At 40.9% G+C, this 8,079-nt stretch overlaps 1 long non-coding RNA gene across 1 annotated transcript; it reads left to right on the top strand.

Moving 5' to 3' along the window:
* The first annotated feature begins 788 nt into the window (after positions 1–788).
* Positions 789–6,902, top strand: LOC112540254 (uncharacterized). Its single transcript, XR_003084322.2, has 3 exons — positions 789–1,287; positions 2,756–2,843; positions 4,313–6,902. It is a non-coding gene; the product is annotated as an uncharacterized LOC112540254 (long non-coding RNA).
* The last annotated feature ends 1,177 nt before the right edge of the window (positions 6,903–8,079 follow it).

The raw sequence follows: 8,079 nt of genomic DNA, 5'->3' as shown, positions 1-8,079 counted from the left end.
GAACTTAAAAAAAAAAAGGCAACCTAAGTGTTCAAATGGCATATAATAGTCAAGCAGGTTAAGCATGTTTAGATGATTAACCAACTTCCTTTGTTTAATCAATCATCAATACTATTACAGCAGCATGGTAGGTCTGCAGCCTTTACTGAGTAATCAATTAAGACCACAGTCCTACGCAGACCTGCTGCACCCACACAAAACCCCAATGTACTCCCGTTTAAATGAATATGCAGGTAGATACAGGAGGGAATGTAAGATAATTTACAATTTAATAAACAAGCCTACCGCTTACTGGTGGAAGAAAAGGCCACCATCAATCTCTTCCTTTAAATTCCCTGCTATAATATTACATCAGAGGCAAAGCAGCCTCAAAAAATAAACAAACAAGCCTTTAACCAGAGCTCTAGTGATTATAATTGTCCTGCATTGATTAATCAAGTAAAGCTTTACTTGTGCGTTCTATATACCAATTACACCGGTTAAAAACTTGCAGCACAAAGAATATTCTTTCTTGCAAAGGAAAAGTGCCCCCCGCCCCCAAGCTGGTATAAGCACTTTTAAATTATTTGTTATTTGGTTGGCTGTTGGTTTTTGTTTTTTGCTGTACAACTGAACTTCGTGACACTGGCTTCTCTTCCAGCTTTCGGTCCTGGGGACTTAAACAGAGAGCAGCGCCACTTTGGGCTGTGCTCCTAAGGTTCGCCCCTGCGAACGAGTGCCAGCCAGGGTCTCGCTCCTTCTGAGACCTGCTACTGTTCTGTCCGTGCGGCAGCCGTGGATTTCTGGAGGGTGTGGTGTGGTCGGTTGCGAAAGTCACGGTGAGATGCAGCAGGAAGTCATGACGCTCTAGCAGGTGGCATGCTGCCATGGCTGGAGGCGGTTTGGATGTCACAGCAATTGTGGTGGCTGCTGAGGGGCGTGGCGAATTGTGGTGCTTGTGATGTGGTGTTGGCACACAGGCTGGGCTCCTGCAGAGGGCTGGGGATGGTTGCTGCGGTTGGCGGCGGCGGCGGCTGCCTTGTTGCTTGGAGGAATATTGAAGAATCTTTCCTCACTGCCAATGGGAACAAGGCACTCGTTTCATTTTCAGAGTGTCAGTGTCCGGGAGGATCGATGGGAACACTGTGTTACAAGTGGAGACGAGGGGGCTGGCTGTCAACCGTTGTAAATCTCTGCTCCACTTGCACAGATCGTTTGCTAGGAGGAATGACACGCAGCATGCAGTGCGGAGAATCGATGCAGCCAAACAAGACGTCAGCACATATAGGTCTTGGTCAGAGTCCTGTCGTAGGTGTCTTTTGAACCCGGTCAGCCCTTTCAGAGGCATTTGTTGCCCTTTCCCACTTGCTTTGAGAACTAGCTGTTTGGAAGGGTTAGGGGAGTGATTGCTTCTGGATTTGGTATGCTGGATGGCAGACGAATCAGGAAAGAAAGGTTCAGCTCTCACCTGAAGAGTTGATTTCTTTGGTAATAATGTTTTGTTCCGGGTGTGGGAGGGTTTAGAGCACAGGAATGAAGGCTGAGTAAGCATGACCTGGGAACAGCAGCAGACATATGAGCTAGTGATGCTAATGACAGAGGGACAGCTGTCATAACTTTGGGGATCTCTTCCTTTCTAGAAAACGCTTAGCAGGTAATAGCTTAGAACAAACTGCTTAAGACTAAAGATGCATTTCAAGGTGATTTTAGACAGCAGCCACCAAGTTGCCCATTTGTTGTGTTGTCTGCCCCTGGTGACCATGGCACGCCAAAGCCCAGTGAGATAGCCATTTTCCACAGGGCACCGTCCAACATAAACGTTTTATCTTCAGTTTCCTGCTTGTAAGGCTGGTGATGTGGTGGCCCTCCTGCAGATTTGTCTAGTTGTGTGATAGCTGGATTCAGTGCATGTGCTCTTTATAGGTCACGTGGCTGCCGCATCGGTCCCAGTGCTGAATCTTTGGATTTCAGATTTCGAGCTTGTTGGATTGAATTTCTTGCTGAGTTCTGGAACCCATGAATCAGAATCTGATGCAAAGTGCATACCCTTTGTGTTAAATTATTCTGGAGCCTTTTGGATCTCAAAGTGGGGAAGAGCTGGCAATCCTTTCAGGCAGAAAGCTACTTCTTTCGTTTCAGCAACATACAATGGTGTGGGGGGAATAATCTTTTTTATCCTTATGGTTAAACATTAGACAAGAAGCCAGAAAGTGCTGATGTAATCTACTTTCTGCCCACCTATGCAGTTGCATATTTGATGCAGCAGGATGGGTGGGAAAATGTCAGATCCTGCAGGGAAACGTTTCACTTAACATAATAGAGCATGCTGCCTCTCTTTTTGTTTTTATTTTCATGTTTTAATCTGATACCTAAGTATCAGGGGTTTGTTAATATAGGAAGTTCCTGGGCATGCATCTGCTTCATCCTCACTCTGCTAAAGATGAAATGCAGCACAGTCAGGATGCTTGCTAACAGTCCTTTGTAAAATGATTTAGCAGCCTATCTTCGATAATTGGGCAAATGAATTCATATCTAGATATAGAACGCTCCATTTAGACAGGATGTTCATAGTCCATGGAAGCTAGCAATTTGACCATTGGACAGTATCATATACTTCCGTGAGCTCCACAGAGCGTTATAATGGGGATTACATTACAGGTAGTCCTCATTTAGTGACCACAATTGGGACAAGCAACTCGGTCGTTAAACAAAGCGATTGCTAAGTGAAACTGTGACTGTGGTCATGATCTGACTTTAGCTTTCCTTGGCTTTACAGACCTGTGAAGGTTGTAAACGCAAGGATTAGTCTGAATCCTAGTCTACTTTCTCATCACCACCGTAACTGTGAATGGTTGCTAAATGAGGTAGGTGCTAAACGAGTACTTATATCTTGAAACTCCACTATAGTACTGGATTATCTCCTCTTAAGAAGGTTGAGTTTGTCACTAATATCCATTATATCAAGTCCTTTTTTGGCATCCTCCACCATTTTTGGCCTCAAGGATGTCCAATACCAAATTGTTCCATGCATTGACTTATCCCTAATGACAAAAATATTTCCTTTGTGAGGGCTTCATCATCTTTCTAAAGTATGCTATATAAAGAAAGCAATAGCACAGTCTCTACCTTTTTTATAGCATTTGTTTTACAGAGTTTCAAAGCCGTGTAAGAATTTACATATGATATTTTAGACAAGGCAGAATCCTTTGGTAGCAGCTTATAAAACACTTCCATCTGACAGTGGAAAGTTCTATTGCCTATCACAGACTTCTACGGTTAGTTTAGACACCATTACATACTTGCAATTTGTCCTGCAAATAGTTGGAGTGCCACTGAGGGCCAATGAGATACGATGGAAAGAGAGCAACAGTTCCCAGGTCCTCAGATAAATTGAATTTATTATGTAAAAGTAATTTTATGATGTTATCCTTCTGTTCACCCACAAAAACATAGCAAGTTTTTTAAAAAGTGAAGTATCCAACTTTCAATAATTCTCAAATATGTATGTATAGCATTAACCATCTCAGGAAATTATACTTCTAGGCAATCTAATCACTGCCACGTAACACGGCCATTACAGTATGGGAATGGTACTGGGGGCCACAATGTCTCCAAGTGTAATTTGAGATGCTACTTGCTACTTGCAAAGCCCTACATGGCTCAGGATCCAGATATCTGCAAGACAGATGCCTATCCCAGATAGATTCCTCCCACCCAGCCTGAGGGAACAGAGAATGCCCACCAAAGGTCCCCACCTACTGTGAGGTGCAGCAGGAGGCATCCTGGAAACCAGCATTCTCTGTGAGAGCTCCCCTCTTTTGAATAGCTTGTATCCTTCCCAAAACTAGGGTCAACCCCACTTATGGCCTTCCAAAGTCTGAGACCTGGATGTTCTGGAAGGCGTTCAGAAATTGACTGACACAGATATCAAACTTAGCTGTTTTTATTTTAAAAGTTTATATTTAATGAATTGTTTGTAATAATACTTTGCAGTGATACACTGATACAGAGAAGAGCTGCGTCTTCTGTCCTACAGCTTAGATCAAATGGTTTCTGCAGTTTTGGAAACCACCCAGTGTATGTGTGAACACACCCAAGTGTATGTTTCAGGATGGAACCGCTTCATGATTTACTAATTTATATTTAATTCATGTGGGAGCACAACAATAATAACTATTACTATGGAACATAATCTTTACCACCGCCATGATGACTAATGCTCCCCACCATGTACATTTACTTGCATGTTATTCCATGTATTTTAAGAGATGTGAGAAATCTTCAGAAAACAATGAAGAACTGGAAAATATTATTCTCTCCCTCTTTCTTTTAGAAAATGACAACTAGAAGTATTACAACATCGCCTTTCTGTTCAAGCTCCAGGAAACCTGATGTCCTCCATATGTTTGGGGCTACAATTCTCATAATTCCTTCTTTTTGGTCATGCAGCCTTGAGTAAACAGGAGTCAAAAGGCACCAGGTTGCCCACCTTTCTCGTTAATACTAGCTTCCCATATGGAATAGCTAAATCTGAGATGATCAGATGGAAAAGGGGAAAGGGTTCCTGCAGCTTTAATATTTGTACACAACAGGGGATTTCAGTCAGCACAGCTACCCATGGGCTAACATCTCTTCCGGTACACAAATATTAAAAGTGCAGGAGCCCTGTTCTTTTTCATTTCTGCCTTCCATCTTTTTATCCCTCTAACACAGAAGTATTTAAGGGCACTGAGCAATTTGTGCAAAAACATCCAATGCTAAAACAAAGTTATCTAATTTGAATGGTTGTGCTCTGCAATGGTTTCTAGACATATTAAGGCTGATGAAGCACTGCAGTGTATTTATGTAGGATTACCATATGTGGGCTGCAAAAATTCGGATGATCATGAACAAGAGAGGGAAAACACTAGCTCTTTGCTACCCACTTGTGGTCATCTGGATTGTTGCAGCCCAGATGCCCTAATTTATGCCCACTGATTTCCCCAGGGAAGAGGAAAAGGATTGTCTTAGGTAAGTGAGGCCTGGTGAAGACAGAATGGGGCTTCCACAATTTAATAACTGAGAAATGGTAAAGCAGAAAAGAGCAGATTGTATGAGATTTTGACCTGTTAATTCTGACAGCTCTGGTAAGGTCACAAAGGGGCTATATGAGTACATAGAATCACACATCCCATTAAACTATAATGAGACATTTGTTTTGAGCTTAGCATGCTGTATGAATGCAGCAAATGTCAAAGGGCTGCTCAGGATCCACCACCAATAGCTTTCTACTGATTGGCCATAAAAATCTTTAGTTCACAAGGTGGACTTCCAGGGAAGAAATGGAGAACTGAAGGCAGCTCCACTAAGGATGGAGCCAACCACCATGGTAGAACGAAGAGCAGTGAATGGACCAACTCTTTGTGATTCCTCTCCGGACAAGGAGAGGACTGGGCTTGCCCACAAGTGCTTCTGACAGCTGCTGTTGTGGGTTTAGAGCGCTGGGAAACAAGGGAAGCCATCATAGCCCAAACTGTGGTTCAGTGCCTTTAAAAAGGACACAGAGTTCGTAGACTTCCTTTCTTAATTACTTTTGGAAATTGCTTGTTAACTGCTTTTTGGATATTAGGAGCCTTCAAAATTGCAAGTTTTACTACACTGGATGTGTTTCCTTCAATTCTTAGAAAAATAAGTTTTATACAAGTTTAAGGACTTAAAAAAAATTTTTTTTTGAAGAAACAGCAAAAGGATGATTAGAGTGTTGATTTTGAAAAGTTATAAATGGACTAAGGGTCCAAATGAATTTGAAATACAGGTAGTCCTCAACATATGACTATTGGTTTAGCAACCGTTTGAAGTTACAGCAGCGCTAAAAATGTGGCTTATGACCAGTCCTCGCACTTATGACCATCGCAGTGCCCCCACAGTCATGTGCTCAAAATTTGGGTGCTTGGCAACTGGCATGCATTTACAATGGTTGCCACATCCCAGGGTCACACAATCACCATTTGCAACCTTCCCAGCTGGCTTCTGACAAGCAAAATCAATAAGGAACCACATGATTCACTTAATGACTATGTGATTTGCTTAACGACCACACGATTAACTTAACGACTGTGGTGATTCATTTAATGACCATTGCAAAAAATGTCATAAAATCAGGTACGGTAATGTGCCGCCTTGCTTAATGACCACACCACTTAATGACAAATTTTCCAGTCCCTATTGTGGTCATAAGTCAAAGACTATCTGTAAGATTTTGAAACTAATTATAAGAATCCTTCCCAAGGGAAAATGCTGTTGTTTTGAATACTTAAAGAAATATATATGATAAGATGGGATTTTGAAGGTTGGACACTAGAGGGAACCAGAAAGAATTAAAGATTACAATTAAAGGAGAGCAGCACTTAAATTTGACTTACTAATACAGAATGGAGCAAAATACTTTAACATTGCATGTATTGAAGGATATTTGTGAACAATGGACCCAGAAGTTAATTTTAAAAATGTCAGCCACTGGATTTACAAAACAGATGGTTAAAGTTGTGAAGAATTTTGTGAGAAGGGACAAAGAAAAAATGAGAAGAAATCAAGCTCTAGGACTTTATTTGAGGGATTAAGATTGCTAAAAGTAAAGGGAAGGAATATAAAAAGATCAAGATTGTTAAAAGTAAAAGGAATATAAAGTTGGTTTATTTGATCAAGGTTAAAATAGATATGTTGTTATCTTTGGTAACCCTCAATGGACTTTTGCTGATCAGGACTGAATGACAAGGCTTTAAGGATTTGTTTATAGATAAGAGATGAGATATGGGAAGAAGAGATCATTTGTTGTATTTTAAGAGAAGGTGATAAGTTACTAAAATGGTTTATACTTGTTATGAAGAGGGAAGTCATATATACATATACATATACATTCTTTTCCTTTCTTTTCTGTATTATTTTTTTCTTTTTTTAGTTTGTATTATTTCTGATCTTTTAAATTTAATATTCAATAAAATTACTATATAAAAAAGAAATCTTGAGTTCATGATTGCAGACACTAACTTTTTATAGATCAGCTGGGCAGGACTGCAATGCACGTCTGGGAATCAGTATGACATGAAACTATACTTGGCTACTACTACATCTTCAAGCATGCGGATGGCTAGCCCCATAGAGGCCTCCTGTCTTCAGCCTCAGATTTTTCATCTTCTTGGACTCTCCTTCCCCTTTTTAGTAATGCTTTTAACTGATGTTTTATGTATTAATATATATTTATGTTTTTAATGTTTGTTGTGAGTCGCTCAGAGTTCCCCCACTGGGGGGAGATGGGTGGGTGAGAAATTTAGTAGTAGTAGTAGTAGTAGTAGTAATAATAATAATAATAATAATAATAATAATAATAATAGTTGTTCAATGCTGGGCACCTGGAATGAGACTGGAACAGGGTGGGTGGGTGTGATTTTGAGCTAGGGTTGATTCCTGGCAACTGATTGAGCTAGGGTTGATTCCTGAACTAGTCCCTGCAGTTTTCTTGTCAATAGGTCAGAAGTGGGTTGCCCTTGCCTTCTTCCTAGGGCTGAGAGAGAGTGGTTGGCCCAAGGTCACCCAGCTGACTTTGAGCCTAAGATGGGGTAGAACTAAGAGTCTCCTGGTTTCTAGCCTGGTGCCTTAACCACTACACCAAACTGGCTCTCTGACTGGAACAGAGAGCAGTTTAATTAAATAGTTTCATCGCCATCCAAAGGAATTGATGAAAAGGAGGTGCAGGAGAAGATACAGGAAGAGGAAGTAGGTCTTTAAGGTTATTGTTTCCTGGTCAGAATTCACAAAAAACAGGCGAACATCTGCTTTAGTATACCAAATCAATAGTTCATATCTACCTTCCTTCTCAGGAGTACTATCCACCCTATCTTGTCTTGTTTTTCCTAACCAAGCTGACTTTTTACTTGCCTTCACTGTCTTCCAAATTTGGGTCAGTTTAGTGAACAAGTCTATGACAGTATGGCAGAAAAATCCATGATGTTCCAACATGATGGGAAGAAAAACATTGTAACAGTTAGTGATTAGTAGGGCCTAGAGGCCATGCTGATGCTGTACATAAAAGATTCTGATGCTTTCTGTCCTAACCTATAGATT

Source organism: Python bivittatus, unplaced genomic scaffold (genome assembly GCF_059951505.1).
Source record: "Python bivittatus isolate LINGU-HERP-01145 unplaced genomic scaffold, Pbiv_v1 ctg000220_np1212, whole genome shotgun sequence".
Lineage (NCBI taxonomy): Eukaryota > Metazoa > Chordata > Lepidosauria > Squamata > Pythonidae > Python > Python bivittatus.
This window is presented reverse-complemented; position numbering and strand designations above follow the sequence as displayed.